Source organism: Bison bison, unplaced genomic scaffold, assembly GCF_000754665.1.
Source record: "Bison bison bison isolate TAMUID 2011002044 unplaced genomic scaffold, Bison_UMD1.0 scf7180017864276, whole genome shotgun sequence".
NCBI lineage: Eukaryota > Metazoa > Chordata > Mammalia > Artiodactyla > Bovidae > Bison > Bison bison.
This window is the reverse complement of record NW_011494848.1, coordinates 117,545-134,352: the sequence shown is the minus strand read 5'-3', so window position 1 is coordinate 134,352 and position 16,808 is coordinate 117,545.

Genomic DNA, 16,808 nt, shown 5'->3' with positions numbered 1-16,808 from the left:
CTGGAAAAATCCCATGGAGGGAGGAGCCTGGAAGGCTGCAGTCCATGGGGTTGCTGAGGGTTGGACACGACTGAGTGACTTCACTTTCACTTTTCACTTTCATGCACTGGAGAAGGAAATGGCAACCCACTCCAGTGTTCTTGCCTGGAGAATCCCAGGGACAGGGGAGTCTGGTGGGCTGCGGTCTCTGGGGTCATACAGGGTCGGACACGACTGAAGCGACTTAGCAGCAGCAGAGGTCATACACCTGTAAATATTCCCCTGTAGTATTCTCTATTACAGTCCTTCCCAAAGACTATATTGCAGTATTGAACCTCAAAGCAGGATTCATAGAAGAGGATACTTAAGTTATCCAAAAATTTTATTTTTATTGTTTAAAGTGAGTGGAGTGTCACTTTTTACACCTTGTTTAAATTATACAGATATAAGAATAAAGTAATTTTAGTAATGGAAGGAGGCCTGATAAAGACTTTGGTTTATGGATTTTTCTTTTAAGTGAATTGCTTGACCATTTCCAATCTTGTATGCCATAATTTTAATATACTTATTCAGGATATAATATTAACCAAATTTGTGTAGTCTTTGTGTTCATTCTACAAAGGATTTAGGATAGGTTACAACTTAATAAAAAGGACATTTTTCAGTTATAATAAAAATGGAATAATATATGTGTCTTCCTGCTTGCTGTAGGTGAGCTCCAAATTTACTTCTGGATTTTCCTAGAAAATTTCCTAGAAACCTTTTCCAATGACCAAAAAAGTCATCAGAAATAAAAATAACTTTTAAAAGTAGAAAACAAGGAAGTTGCCTGGCAGTCCAGTGGTTCGGACTCTGCACTTTGACTGATGTGGGTCCAGGTTTGATCTCTGGTTAGGGCACTAATATCCCTCAAGCTGCACAGCGCTGTCAAAATAATAATAATAAAAGGAGAACACAGAACAGTTTTTTGTTTAACATTCAATAAGTTTATCATTCAGGCATAGGGAACAGCATACACATAACCATATTGGCAAGAAACCTGAGCCAAATGCTCTTTGTTTACATGTTTCCATCCATTTTTAATATAGTACCTTCTTGTAAGGACCTGCCCTTAGGGGAGATGGCTTAAAATGTGCAGGCTATAGTTTAAGGTAGTATAGGGTAAGTTCCCAGTGAAGTGTTGGTCACTCAGTTTTGACCGACTCTTTCTGAGCCATGGACTATAGTCTACGAGGCTCCTCTGTCCATGGAATTCTTCAGGCAATAATACTGGAGTGGGTTGCCATTTTCTTCTCCAGGGGATCTTCCCAACCCTGGGATTGAACCCAGGTCTCCTGCATTGTAGGCAGATTCCAGTTCCCACAGGTGGGATTAATCTACACTTCTGTGAATATAGAAGCTCCAAGGAGGGGGAGACCTCTTTTGGCTAGGGTAACCAGGAAAGGCTTCCCATGCAGAGCTGTGGGAATATTGGGAGTCCATCAGTTAAGCCTGTCTGGCTGGAATGGGAACTTCATATATGAGCTCAGACCATTCAAACACATAGGTAATCCAGACATTTCTGTTGCAGGATAGGTTTCAACCTCTTCCCCCTTTCAGGACTCAGAGGCTCCTCATTTCTCTATACCAGTTACACCTTCTGCCAAGACCCTCCTTTGTGGTCTGCTAAGTTCCATTTCCCAGGATGCATATACTCTAAGAAACTACTGTATCTCCTATATGTTCAAACATACTTTCTCCTCTTTCTTTTTTCCGAAATGACTTTTTCCTTAGCTTACATGTTTCTGCACTTTTCAGTCTCATCACTGGAAAAAGGAGAGCTGGTGATACATCTGTCAGCTCCTGATATCCTTATTAATGGTATTAAAAATGTGCTTTGACATGTGAGATAATAATGTACTTCTTAAGTATGTTAATAATAAATTGAGTTTAGGATAGTTTCCATATTAAAGAAAATCAATAGATTAGTCTCAGCAAAAAGTATCTTAATTTTAAAGTGGGTAAGCCAGGGATATAAAAATTGAAACTGTCTACTATGCTCTTGTCTGATATAGTTTTTTTGATGAATTATATTACCCTACAGAATATCCTTACACAATACCTGACATATTTATTGTAGATTTTCAGTAAACGTTTGTTGAATTGTGTTTGTTGTTGTTGTTCAGTCACGCATTCGTGTCCGACTCTCTGCGACGCCAGGGACTGCAGCACACCAGGCTTCCCTGTCCTTCACTGTCTCCTGGAGTTTGCTCAAACTCATGTCCGTTGAGTCAGTGATGCCACCCAACCATCTTATCCTCTGTCTTCCCCTTCTCCTCCTCCTTTCAGTCTTTCCAGCTTCATTAGAAAGGGTCTTTTCCAATGAGTTGGCTCTTCGCATCAGGTGGTCAAAGTATTGGAGCTTCAGAATTGTATTACTTAACAACAAAAAAGCTTTTTATTCTGAAATAATTGTAGACTAACAGAAAATTGCAAAAATAGACATAGAGTCCTGTGTAACCTACCAACTTTCCCTGTTGATGACATCTTATATAATGAAGAAAATGTCAAAACCAGGTTATTGACATTGGTACAATATGTTTACTAGACTACAGACCTCATTCATTCTTTTTTTTTCTTTTTTTTTTTTAACATGCATTCCTTTGTGTGTTTGTGTGTGTGTAGGTCTATCCCATGTATAGATTTGTGTAGTAGCCACCACAGTCAAGATACAGAGTTGTTCTGTCACCTCAAAGGAACTCCTTGTACTAGTCCCTTTAAATTTGTGCACACGTTTCCTTCTCTGCTTCAGCCTATTCCTATCATCTCCATTTGTAAACTAGTTTTGTGATTTTGAGAATGACATATAAATAGAATCACATAATATATAAATATGAGATTGACTTCATTAAGCAGAATGCCCTTGAGAGTTAGATTGTTGTGTGTGTCATATTTTGTTGTTCTTTTTCTCTGAATAGAATTCCATTGTATGGTTGTTGTTGTTTTAGTAACTAAGTCCTGTCCGACTCTTTTGTGACCCCATGGACTGTAGCCTGCCAGGCTTCTCTATTCATGGGATTTTCCAGGCAAGAATACTGGAGTGGGTTGCCACTTCCTTTTCCAAGGGATCTTCCCAATCCAGGGATCGAACCCTGATCTCCTCTGTTGCAGGTGGATTCTTTACTACTGAGCCACGGGGAGCTCATGTGTTGATGTACTGGTGTTTATTTACCTGTAATTCTGTTGAGGTACTGGTGTTTATTTAACCATATTTAACCACTCACCTTTTGAAGAACATTTGGGTTGTTTCCAGGCTTTTGCTATTACAGATAAATCTGCTATAAGCATTTGTATACAGGCTTTTGTGTTTTTATTTCTCTGGGATAAATACCCAAGGGTGTGATTGCTGGGTTGTATAGTAAGTGCATGTTTAATTTTATAAGAAACTACCAACCTATATTTTCTAGAATGACTGTACAACTTTACATTCCCATCAGCAATGTATGAGAAATCCAGTTTCTGTGCTTCCTTGCCAGCATTTAGTAGTAGTATTGTGTGTGTGGGTTTTTTTTTTTTAATTATTTTTGGCTGTACTGGGTCTCATTGTTGGTCAGGGGCTAGTCTCTAGTTTTGTTCCCTGGGGCTACTCTCTACCTGTGGTGCACAGGCTTCTTGTTGCAGTGGCTTATCTTATTGCAGAGTGCAGGCTCTAGGGCATGCAGGCTTTGGTAGCTGTGGCCTGCGGGGTCTAGAGCATGGGCTCAGTAGTTGCATGGGCTTAGTTGCTCTGAGGCATGTGAGATCTTCCCTGACCAGGGCTTGAACCTGTGTCCCCTGTGTTGCAAGGCATTAACCACTAGACCACTGGGGAAGCCCCTATCATTGTGTTTTATTTCAGCTATTTAAATAGGTATGTAGTATTTCTTTGGGGCATCCTTGGTGGCTCAGATGGTAAAGAATCTACCTGAAATGCTGGAGACTAGGGTTTGATCCCTGGGTCAGGAAGATCCCTTGGAGAAGGGAATGGTTATCCACTCCTGTATTCTTGCCTGGAGAATTCCTTGGACAGGAGCCTGGCGGGCTATTGTCCACATGGTTGCAAAGAGGCGACATGACTGAGCAACTAACACTTTAACCTCTTTCAGTTTTTCTTTGATTAAAGGTATATTTGTCTTTTAGTGGTGGGTTGATAGCCTTAGTCAAGGATAGCTTTTCAAATTTGTTGTTTGTACCCATTGCACTTAAGTTTTTTTAACTTACTTTTTTCTTTTTTGGCCGCATGTCACAGCTTGCAGGATCTTAGTTGCCCAACCAGGGATCAAACCTGGGCCCTGTGCAGAAACACAGAGTCCTAACCATTGGACAACCAGGGAATTTCCAGTATTTTCATTTTTTAAAAAATGTAGACCTGCAAAGCTGTTTAAAACTTTTCCCAGTATTTTAGTTTTCTCTTTGTCGCTACCTTTCTCCTAGATCCTAGCAACAGGTGTCTTAGCAACAGTGCTTTCACTGGTCTTTGCTGAGTGAAACTAATTCTATAGACACAGCTACTTGGACTTATTTAGTGTTAGTGTAGTGCAATTGAGGATTTTGTTTATATTCTCATTTGTGGCAGCTCCCTAGAGATATTTTCTTTCCTGATGAGAAATCAAGAAATGCCTTCTGTCTTTTATTATAATTTGGGCCATGGGAAGAAAAGGCAATACATAGCTAAATTTGGGGAATGTGTTTGTAAGGGAGGATTCTCTTATATTATGAATGACTGAGGTGAAATTCTCATAACATGAAGTTAACCATTTTACAGTGAACAATCTTGTGTCATTTAGTACGTTCACAGTGCTGACAAATATTTCTATCTAGTTCTAAAACATTTTCATCACCTCAAATAGAAATCCATACCCATTAAGTAGTCATGCCCCATTCTTCCCTTCCGCCAGCCCCTGGAAGCCACCAGTCCGCTTCTGTCTCAGTGGATTTACCTGTTCTGGATATTTCATGTAAATGAAGTCATACCATATGGCCTTTTGTTTCTGGCTTCTTTCTCTTAGGGTAGTGTTTTTGAGGTTCATCCACATTGCAGCATGCATCAGTGCTTCATTTCTTTTTATAGTTGAGTAATATTACACTATCGGAGAAGGCAATGGCACCCCACTCCAGTACTCTTGCCTGGAAAAGCCCATGGACGGAGGAGCCTGGTAGGCTGCAGTCTATGGGGTCGCTAAGAGTCGGACACAACTGAGTGACTTCACTTTGACTTTTCACTTTCATGCCTTGGAGAAGGAAATGGCAATCCACTCCAGTGTTCTTGCCTGGAGAATCCCAGGGACGGGGGAGCCTGGTGGGCTGCCGTCTATGGGGTCGCACAGAGTCGGACATGACTGAGCGACTTCACTTTCACTTTTCACTTTCACGCATTGGAGAAGGAAATGGCAACCCACTCCAGTGTTCTTGCCTGGAGAATCCCAGGGACGGGGGAGCCTGGTGGGCTGCCGTCTATGGAGTTGCACAGAGTCGGACACGACTGAAGCGACTTAGCAGCAGTTAGCAATATTACACATACGGATATGGCACAATTTATTTATCCATTCTCCTGTTGATGGACATTTCGGTTGTTTCTACCATTTGATTATTGTGAGTAGTACTGCTGTGAACTTGTGGGTATGTGTATTGTTTGAGTACTTGTTTTCAGTTCTTTGGGGTCTATATCTACCTCATATAGTAATTATTTAATTTGTTGAGCTGCCAAACTATTTTCCGTAATAGTTGCACCACATAACATTCCCAGCAACAATGTATGAGGGTTCAAGTATCTCCACATCCTTGCTAACATTTGTTTTATTATCCTTTTTTTTCAATGGCCATGTTATTGGATGTGGTGTAGTATCTCATGGTTTTTATTTGCATTTTCATTTTAACTAATGAGTTGAGCATCTTTTCATGTGCTTGTTAGCCATCTATATATCTTTAGATAAATATTTATTCAAGTTCTTAAACCATTTTTAAATTGGATAGTCTTTTGGTTGTTGAATTATAAACATTCTTTTTATATTCTGAATACCAGACCTTTGTCAGATACGTGATTTTTAAATATTTTCTCTCATTTTGTAGGTTGTCATTTCACTTTCTTGATCATGTCCTTTTTTTGCACAAAAATCTTTTAATTTTCTGAAGTCCAGTTTGTCTGTGTTTTCTTTTTTACTCATGCTTTTGGTGTTATATCTAAGAATTCATTGCCAAATCTAGGATCATGAAGATTTACCCGTTTTCTTTTAAGAGTTTTACGGTTTTGACTTTCATATTAGGTCACTAATTTGAGTTAATTTTTATGTATGGTATGAGCTGAGCATCTAGCTTCATTCTTTTGCATGTATTAATAAATATGCAGTTGTCCTGGTGTCATTTGTGGAAGACAGTAGTCTTTCCCCATGGATTGGTCTTGACATCTTTGCTGAAAATCAAGTGGCCATTGATGTTTGGGTTTACTTCTGGACTCAATTCTGTTTCATCAATCTATGTTTCCCCTTATGCCAGTACCATGTTGTTTTGCCTGCTCTAGTTTTGTAGTCAGTTTTGAAATTGAGACTTGAGTTCTCCAGCTTTGTTCTTCCTTTTCAAGATTGTTTTGGCTATTAATATTTGAGCTGCTTGTAATTCCATATGAATTTGAGGATTGGCTGTTTCATTTCTAAAAAAAGGCTGTTGGATTTTTGGGCTTCAGTCTAGGCTCTCTTTCTCGTAGATTGTATAACATTGTGCAGTATAGATACTGTGTTAGCAAAAACAGACATCATTCCCATAAACTTAAGGAGCTTATAGTCTAATGAATGAGACATTGATCAAATGATCATACACAGAATATAAAATTATAACTAAGGTAAGTACTGCCAGTTAGTGCTTCATGTTGCTGTGGGTAAATGTCATATGGGAATCTGACCTAGTTAGAAGTTAGAAGTGAAAGCTTCTCTAAGGAAGTGATATTAGATGTGAAGTCTGAAGGATAAGTTGGCATTTTGGGGGCAAAGACAGGGGAGTATGGTGAGTAGAGTCTTCTAGGTAAAGGTAACAGCCTGTATAAAGCCTCAGTGATAGAAAAGAGCTTGGTGTATTTGAGAAAATGAAATAAGGACAACCTGTTGCAAAGTATAGAGCTAGAGGGGGAAACATAAATAAGAAACATAGAAGACCTGAAGTGTTTCTTTATACAGAGAATAATTGGAAACCATTAAAATTTTTTAAATGTTATTATAAAATATTGACTATATTCCCTGTTCTGTAAAATATATCTTTATAGCTTATTTATTTGTACATAGTAGTTTGTACTTCTTAATCCCCTACTCTTATCTTGCCTCTCCCTCCTTTTCTGTCCCCACTGGTAACCACTAGTTTGTTCTTTAAATCTGTGAGTCTTTTTATGTTTTGTTATATTCGTTTGTTTTATTTTTTAGATCCTACATATAAGTGATAACATACAGTGTTTGTCTTTCTCTGTCTGACTTATTTCACTATGCATAATGCCTTCCAAGACCATCTGTGTTGCTGCAAATGACAAATTTCTTTTTTATGGCTGAGTAGTATTCCATTGTATATCTGTACCATATCTTCTTTATCTATTCCTCAGTTGATGGACACTTAGGTTGCTTCCATATTTTGGCAGTTGTAAATAATGCTGCTATGAATATTGGACTGTATGAATCTTATTGAATTAGTGTTTCTTTTTTGGTTATATACCCAGGAATGGAATTGCAGATCACATGGTACTTCTATTTTTAGTTTTTGGAGGAGCTTCCACAGTGGCTGCACCAATTTACATTCCCATAAACAATGTACAAGGGTTCCCGTTTCTCTACCTCCTTGCCAACATTTGATATTTGTGGTCTTTTTTATGATAGCTATTCTGATAGATGTGAGGTGATATCTTATTGTGGTTTCAATTTGCGTTACACTAATGATTAGCATTGTCGAACATGTTTTCATGTGTCTGTTGGCCATCTGTATGCTTTCTTTGGGAAAATCTTTATTGAGATCTTTTGCCCATTTTTAAATCAGGTTCTTTTTTTTTATATTGAATTGTATCAACTATTTATATATTTTGGATATTAACCCCTTATTGGTTATATCATTTGCAAATATTTTCTCTCATCCAGTAGGTTGTATTTTCGTTTTGTTGATGTTCCTCTTTTGTGCAAAAGCTTTTAAGTTTAATTAGGTCATGATGTTGTTATTGTTCAGTCGTGAAGTCATGTCCAACTCTTTGAGACCCTGTGACTGTGGACTGCAGCACACGAGGCTTCCCTGTTCTTCACTATCTTCAGGAGTTTGCTCAAACTCATGTCCATCGAGTTGGTGATGCCATCCATCCAACTTATCCTCTGTTGCCCTCCTTTTACTCATGCCCTCAATCGTTTCCAGCGTAAGGGTCTTTTCCAGTGAGTCTGCTCTTTGGATCAGGTGGCCAAAGTATTGGAGCTTCAGCCTCAGTATCAGTCTTTCAATGAATATTCAGGGTTGATTTCCTTTAGGATTGTCTGGTTTGATCTCCTTGCTGTCCAAGGGACTCTCAAGAATCTTCTTTAGCACCACAGTTCGAGAGGATCAATTCTTTGGCTGTCAGCCTTTCTTATGGTCCAACTCTCAGATTCAGGAAAACCATAGCTTTGACTGTATGGACCTTTGTTGGCAAAGTTGTGTCTCTGCTTTTTGATACTCTGTCTAGATTTGTCATAGTTTTTCTTCCAAGGAGCATGCCTCTTTTAATTTCATGGCTGCAGTCACCGTCCACAGTGATTTTGGAGCCCAAGAAAATAAAATCTGTCACTGTTTTCCATTTTTTCCCGAATTTATTTGCCATGAAGTGATGGGATGCCATGATCTTAGGTTTTTGAATGTTGTTTTAAGCTAGGCTTTTCACTCTCCTCTTTTACCTTCATCAAGAGGCTCTTTAGTTCTTTGCTTTCTGCCAATTAGGGTGGTATCAGCTGCATATCTGAGGATGTTGATATTTCTCCTGGCAATCTTGATTCCAGCTTGTGATTCATCTAGCCTGGCATTTCACATGATATACTCTGCATATAAATTAAATATGCAGGGTGACAATGTACAGCCTTGATGTACTCCTTTCCCAATTTTGAACCAGTCTGTTGTTCCATGTCCAGGTCTAACTATTGCTTCTTGACCTGCATACAGGTTTCTCAGGAGGCAGGTAAGGTGGTTTGATATTACCATCTCTTTAAGAATTTTCCATAATTTGTTGTGATCACCCAAACAATCAAAGGTTTTAGCATAGTCAGTGAAGCAGAAGTTTTTCTAGAATTCTCTTGATTTTTCTATGATCCAGTGAATGTTGGCAATTTGATCTCTGGTTCCTTTGCCTTTTCTAAATCCAGCTTGTACATCTGAAAGGTCTCTGTTCACATACTGTTAAATTCTAGTTTGAAGGATTTTGAACATTACCTTGCTATCTTGTGAAATGAGTGCAATTGTGTGGTAGTTTTAACATTCTTTGGGATTCTAATGAAAACTGATCTTTGCCAGGCCTGTGGCCATTGCTGAGTTTTCCAAATTTGCTGGCATATTGAATGCAGTAGTTTAACAGGATCATCTTTTAGGATTGAAATAGCTCCATTGGAATTCCATCACCTCCACTAGCTTTGTTTGTAGTAATGCTTCCTAAGGCCCACTGACTTCACACTCCAGGATGTCTGGCTCTAGATTTGTGACCATACCATCATGGTTATCCAGGTCATTAAGACCTTTTTTGTATAGTTCTTCAGTTGTATGCTTGCCACCTCTTCTGAATCTCTTCTGCTTCTGTTAGGTCCTTACCATTTCTGTCCTTAATTGTGCCTATCTTTGCATGAAATGTTCTCTTAGTATCTCTAATTTTCTTGAAGAGATCTCTAAATTCTTTCCCATTCTATTGTTTTCCTCTATTTCTTTGCATTGTTCACTTTAGAACTTTCTTATTTCTTCTTGCTATTCTTTGCAACTCTGCATTCAGTTAGATCACATTAGTTGGTTTTTTTTTTTTTTTTTTTTTTTTTTTTTTTTTTTTGCTTTGTTTCCCTTGCCTTAGGAGATAGGTCCAAAAAAAATACTGCTACAATTTATGTCAAAGTGTATTCTGCCTGTGTTTTCTTCTGGGAGTTTTCTGGCTGCACATTTAGGTCTTTAATCCATTTTGAGTTTATTTTTGTGTATAATGTGAGAAAATGTTCTAATTTTATTGTTTGGCATGTAACTGTTAATTTTACCAACACCACTTATTGAGAGACTATCCTTTCCCTATTGTATATTCTTGCCTCATTTGTCATATGTTAGTTGACCACAATATATGGGTTTATTTCTGGGTTCTCTGTTCTTTTTCTTTTAACTATGTGTCTGTGCCTGTACCATACTTTTTTGATGATTGGAGCCTTGTAGTTTATACAGCGTGAAGCCAGGGAGTGTGACACTGCCACCTCTGTTCTTGTTTCTCAAGATTACTTTGGCTAGTTGAGATCTTTTATGTTTCCTCATGAATTTTAGAATTATTTTTCTAGTTCTGTGAATAATGCCATTGATATTTGTATGGGAATTGCATTGAGTCTATAGATTGCCTTGGATAGTATGGTCATTTTAATAATAATCTTCCAGTACATGAGCACGATATCTTTCTTTTAAAAAACTGTATTTATTTTTGGCTGCGCTGGGTCTTTGTTGCTTTGTACAGCCTTTTTCTAGTTGCAGTGAACAGGGCTGCTCTTCATTGTGACGGAAGGGCTTCTCACCGCAGTGACTTCTCTTGTTGAGAGCACGGCTGTAGGTGTGTGTGCTTCAGTAGCTGTGGCACACAGGCTCAGTAGTTGTGGCTTGTAGGCCATAGAGCACGGGCGCAGTAGTTGTGATGCACCAGCTTAGTTGCTCTGCACATGCTCTGCGTATGGAATCTTCCCGGACCAGGGATCAAACCCGTGCCCCCTGCATTGGCCGTGGATTCTTATCCACTGCACCACCAGGGAAGTCCCACAGTATCTTTTGTTGTGTTGTCTTCAGTTTCTTTCATCTGTGTCTTATAGTTTTTTCAGTACAGATCTTTGACCTCCTTTGTGAGATTGATTTATAAGTTATTTTGTTAATTTTGATGTTATGGTAAATGGGATTGTTTCTTTAATTTCTCTTTCTAATAGTTTGTTGTTGTATTTTAGTTTTATATCCTGCAACATTACCAGATTTATTGATGCATGCTAGTAGTTTTTTGGTGGTGTTTTTAGGATATTTTCTGTGTTTGGTGTCATGTCATCTGCAGACAGTGACAGTTTTGCTTCTTTTCCACTTTGGATTCTTTTTATTTTATTTTATATTTCTTGTCTGATCGCTGTGCCTTGGGCTTCAGGGTTTTATGCAAGAGAGAATTGCATAATCTGAATTTGGAAAAGAGCACTTTGTGATGTAAAGAAAGAATTGCAGAGGAGTATCAGTCATTGCAGGTATGCTCTTGCGTAGGTATGATCCATGTGACAGATAAGATGGTAGGTTGGATGAGGAGGATGGTAGGCAGAGTGGAGAAATGTTACAGATGTAGTTCAGTTCAGTTCAGTTCAGTTGCTCAGTTGTGTTCGACTCTTTGTGACCCCATGTAGTGCAGCACACCAGGCCTCCCTGTCCATCACCAACTCCCAGAGTTTTTTTCCCCCAGCATCAGGGTCTTTTCCAGTGAGTCAGCTCTTCGCATCAGGTGGCTAAAGTATTGGAGTTTCAGCTTCAACATCAGTCCTTCCAATGAACATCCAGGACTGATCTCCTTTAGGATGGACTGGTTGGATCTCCTTGCAGTCCAAGGGACTCTCAAGAGTCTTCTCCAACACCACAGTTCAAAAGCATCAATTCTTCTGTGCCCAGCTTTCTTTATAGTCCAACTCTCACTATACATCCAGATGTATTTAGTAGGTTGAGTTGATAGAACTGTGCAATCTTTGGCCACCTGATACTTTGATCACTTGATGAGAAGAGCTGACTCATTTGAAAAGACTCTGATGCTGGGAAAGATTGAAGGCAAGGAGAAGGGGATGCAGAGGATGAGATGGTTGCATGGCATCACCGACTCAATGGACAAGAGTTTGAGTAAACTCTGGGAGCTGGTGATGGACAGGGAGGCCTGGCACGCTGTAGTCCTTAGGGTCGCAGAGTCGGACACAACTGAGTGACTGAACTGAACTGAATGGATGTTACAGATGTATTTAGTAGGTTGAATTGATAGAACTGTGTAATGGATTATATCTTGGGGATGAAGGAGAAGTGATAAAATGACTCCAAGTTCTTGGCTTAATCGCCAGGAGGTAGGTGGTGGTACTTTTCACTTGAAGGCACTGGAAAGAGACTGGCTTGCGATGGAATATTATGACTTCGGTTTTGGACATGTTGAATTTGAGGTGATTTTAAGACATCAGACAGATGATGTTGAGTAGGCAGTTAAATAAATGTGCCTGGAACTTAGAGGTAAGGACTAGAGGAAAATTTGTTGTGTGTTTGGTGTTTAGATGGTAAATAAAGTCATGGACATGGATTAGATTGTCTAGGGAGAGAGAATGGAAGGAGAAAAGAATAGGGAATAGTATAATCTTGACCGTTTAATCACTGAGCAGAAGAGGACAAACTTGGAAAGCAGGCATTGAAGGGGCAAGTGGAGAGCTAGGAGGAAAACTATGAGAATGTGATATTCAGAAGTCAAGTGATTCAATTAGAAGAAAATGAGCAACTGTGCTAAAAGATGCTAAGAGATCAAATAAAAATAAGCTCTGCATTGTGAAGGTCATTCATAATTTAGTGAAATATAGTGAAATGATTAATGGGAGCGTGTTCAGCTGATAACCTGTTTATTGAAAAATAGATTGTTTACCTAGAAATGTTATTGATTGTGTAGTTTAGAGAATTAAAAAAATTTTTTTTAAGCACTTAGAACCCTTTTCTACCAAATATTACACGAGCCTCAATACAAAGAGATCAAATGAGCTATGCTAATTTAAGTGGGATTATAACACTGCTCCTTTGTATCCCTTCTTCTATTTACTTCTGGTCTGAATACCTTTTCATAACTCTTAATACGCTGAAGATCAGTTTGAAAATCTTATCTAGGTGGTCTGCCTTTACTGAAGGAGAAACTGAGTGTTGGGGAGAGGTAGTCCCTTAGCAAAACATATACTTAGCAGACTTTAAGTTTAGAACTAGTACTAGTTACTATACTAATAGTACTCGTACTATTTTGTTACTGTTACTGAAACTAAAGTCCCTAGATCCTCTTCCAGAGCATGTGCCACAGACTCTGGACTCTAGTGAAATGTCTGTTCTCTTTTTTTCAGGCCAGCAGTTCTTACCCTTTGAGTCTTCAGGGTCCCTATGACTTGAAGAAAACATACTAAGAGGGTCTGAAGATAGCCTGCTTCCTCAGTTGTTTCATATTTGTGTCCTCAAGGTGATGGGCCCTGTGGTGGTTGTGTGTTTGCCAACTTCCATTCCAACCCAAGGAATTAGTTTGTGAGTTGGCAGTGGTAATCCCATGCTTCTTGCCAGTGAATGACTTTGGGTATGTGTCCAAATTCTGGCCAGCGAGACATGACAATAATGCTACTGGAAACTTTTGAGAAAGTTTCTTGGTTTAAAAAAATAAAAAAATGATACCTGAAAGGTGGCCTCTCTTTCTGGTGGTTATTTTCTACTACTTATTTAGAGTAAACTGAATCAGTTTGGTTGAAAGGAGATATTAATACTTATCTCAGAGTTATTGTAGGAGTAAATTATTTAATGTACTTGGACACACCTGAAAACTGTTCATTGGATAATAGACCACCCAGCAGAGCTAGATGGAGGACTGGGCCACAGGTTTGGAATGTTTTAAAAAGTATGAAAAGTGAAAGTGATAGTCGCTTAGTCGCAACTCTATACAACCTTATGGACTTAGCCTTCAAGGCTCCTTTGTCCATGAAATTTTCTAGGCAAGACTACTGGAGTGGGTAGCCATTCCCTTCATCAGGGGATCTTTCTGACCTAGGGATCAAACCCAGGTCTCCTGGACTGCAGGCAAATTCTTTACCACTGAGCCACAGGTATATGGAGAAAGAAAAGATCTTATTTAAATTAGCCTTGAACTTGGTGGTGCTGGGAGTGGGCGAGGATGAGGGAAATAGGCCAAAAGGAGACTGGAACTATTTATAGGGCTGATCTGGGGGAGCTATTAATCAGTGAAACATTGTTAAGCAGTAGCAATATCTTGGGCAGTGCCAGTAGAGAGTTTATGTTCCTTTACAAAACATTGTTAACAAATGTCTTAAGTGTCTGTGTCCTGCTTGGTCAATTTGAGGTCTGAAAGACCTGTGGAGAGCCACTTCTTTTTTCTCCTCTAGTGGCTCAGTGCCTGGCCACTGGGGATTACCTCGAAAAGTATTAATACTTGGTAATGACTCAATCTAAGTACTCCTAGCTGAAACTTCTAGCAGAGCTGGAGAAGAGAGTAGGTCAGGGGCCTAGGACCCAGTAGAGGCACAGGAGAGGTACCTGGTTTGAGACAACAGCTGATCATTCTTAAAGTATTTTGGAATCGGATTAACCAAGATTCTGAATTTTCATCTTTACCATTTATATCATCCTAAATAAGTCAGTAGAAAAACAAAAATGTAACATTTACCTTTCAGAATTACTGTTATGATTAGAGCTAATGTTTATAAAGTTCCAACCATAGAGCCCCATGCATATTAAGCATTCAAGTACATGATAGTTGTTTTTGCTGTTACTAACAATTAACAGGGTTAAGTCAGTGAGACTGTACTTTCCTTAACACATCTCTCAGAATAACCATGGGTTTCCTTGTTTGTGACCCCTTTGGAGTTCTATGCTTAGTATTTGTTTTAATTGAGACTCAGTTGCATATAAAATTACTAAATTGGATGTAGATGAAAATGGCAGTTGGAGGGATGGAGGAGACATCGCTGTTTTCCTTTGGCTTCAAGCTCCTAAGCGTAGGCCTTAGTCTTCAGAGTTATACTCTTACTTCTTTATCCTTTATTCCATTTTTTCTTTGTTTCCCCTTTAAGTAACTAATTTTTTTTGCATTTTGTAATTTTTGAAAAATTGTGGTAAAATATACACATGTAAAATTTACTGTTTTAACCATTTTAAAGAGTCCAATTTAGGGACGTTAAATACTTTCACATTGTTGTGCCACCATCCTACCACCCATCTCCAGAATGGTTTTGTGTTGCACACCTGAAGCTCATTAAACAGTAACTCCCCGTTTCCCTTTCCTTCCAGCCCCCAACAACTACTTACTCTACTTTCTGTAACTGAATTTGACTACTCTAAGTACCTCTTACAAATACCTAGAATCATACAGTTTTTGTGATTCTATGAGTGGCTTTCACTTAGCATGTCTTCATGGTTCATCCATGTTGTAGCATGTGTCAGAATGTCCTTCCTTTTTATGGCTGAATAATTATTCAGTTATATGTATATCTCATTTTTTAAAACCCATTCATCTGTCAGTGAACACTTAGATTGCTTCTACCTTTTGATTATTGTGAATTTCCCATTGCTTCCCCTCTTTTTCCCATTGCTTTTTAATATAACAGAAAGCCCCCCTCTCTTTTTCTTTCCAAATACTTATAGAGTACTGTCGTCATGCTCACTGTTTTTAGTGTTGGAGAAATGGCAGTGAACAGGACAAAGTGTTTGGAGCTTACATTCTGCTGATGAGAATGGGTCCCTCTTTGGAAGTCTTGCATGGGCTGGTGCTCTGATTTGCAGAGTTATGTCAGGCCAGAGTTTGTATCAGTGGTGTCTTACCATCTTGAATGTCAGAAACCTTAGACCAATTTTTCCTTTGGTTTCAACTTTGGCAGCTTTTCTCGAGGCCTTTTATGAGCCCTGAGGCTGAGTTGGTTGCTTCCCTGGTGGCTCAGAGGTTAAAGCGTCTGCCTGCAATGCGGGAGATCTGGGTTCGGCCCCTGGGTTGGGAAGATCCCCTGGAGAAGGAAATGGCAACCCACTCCAGTATTCTTGCCTGGAGAATCCCATGGATGGAAGAGTCTGGTGGGCTACAGTCCACAGGGTCGCAAAGAGTTGGACACAACTTCACTTTCACTTTCACTTTCTCTGTGCTAACCACCTTTCCCTCATCTTTATCATAATGCTATCTGTCTCTTTTGCTGGACTGATCTCCTACTGGACTGGTGCCCTGGTTGACTGGTTCATGTGCAGCTGCTTGGCTAACAGTATTTCAGGCATTCAGGTCCTTTGAGACAGGCCCCTGATGACTTCTGCAGCCATGTCTTTACCACTGCCTGCCTTGCACTTTGTACCCTAGCAACACTAAAATGAATGGCATTTTCTCAGACATGTTAAATTGTTTCTGTTCTCTGGGCTGCCCCCTTTTCCTAGAATGCCCTTATACCCTATCTCCAGGTTCATGCCTTTTCCCTTTAAATTAGTCGTCTTCCACAAAGCCTTTATGGACCCTCTCTAGATTATTTTGTCACATTCTGTTGCTGGCTTCTGTCATGGCCTTTAAAACACTGTATGATAATTAATGGGTTCCATGTCACCAAGAAACTCACAGATTTTAGCATTAGATGTTAGTTGGATTTCTGCCATTTTCTCCCAGCCATCAAGTTTCATTCCTCACCTCATTCACTGAACTTGACTTTGCTGTTGACGGACATTCTGGAATGAAAGTGACCTCCTGGGAATCTGATTGGATTTCCTCTTTATTGCTCCCCCATTGTGTTTCATTCACCCTTGTAGTTGTGTCATTTCTCCCTAGGATTAACATAATCCTTTTGTATAGATATAATACGTCTTTTATATTCTTCTTACCTAGCAGAGAA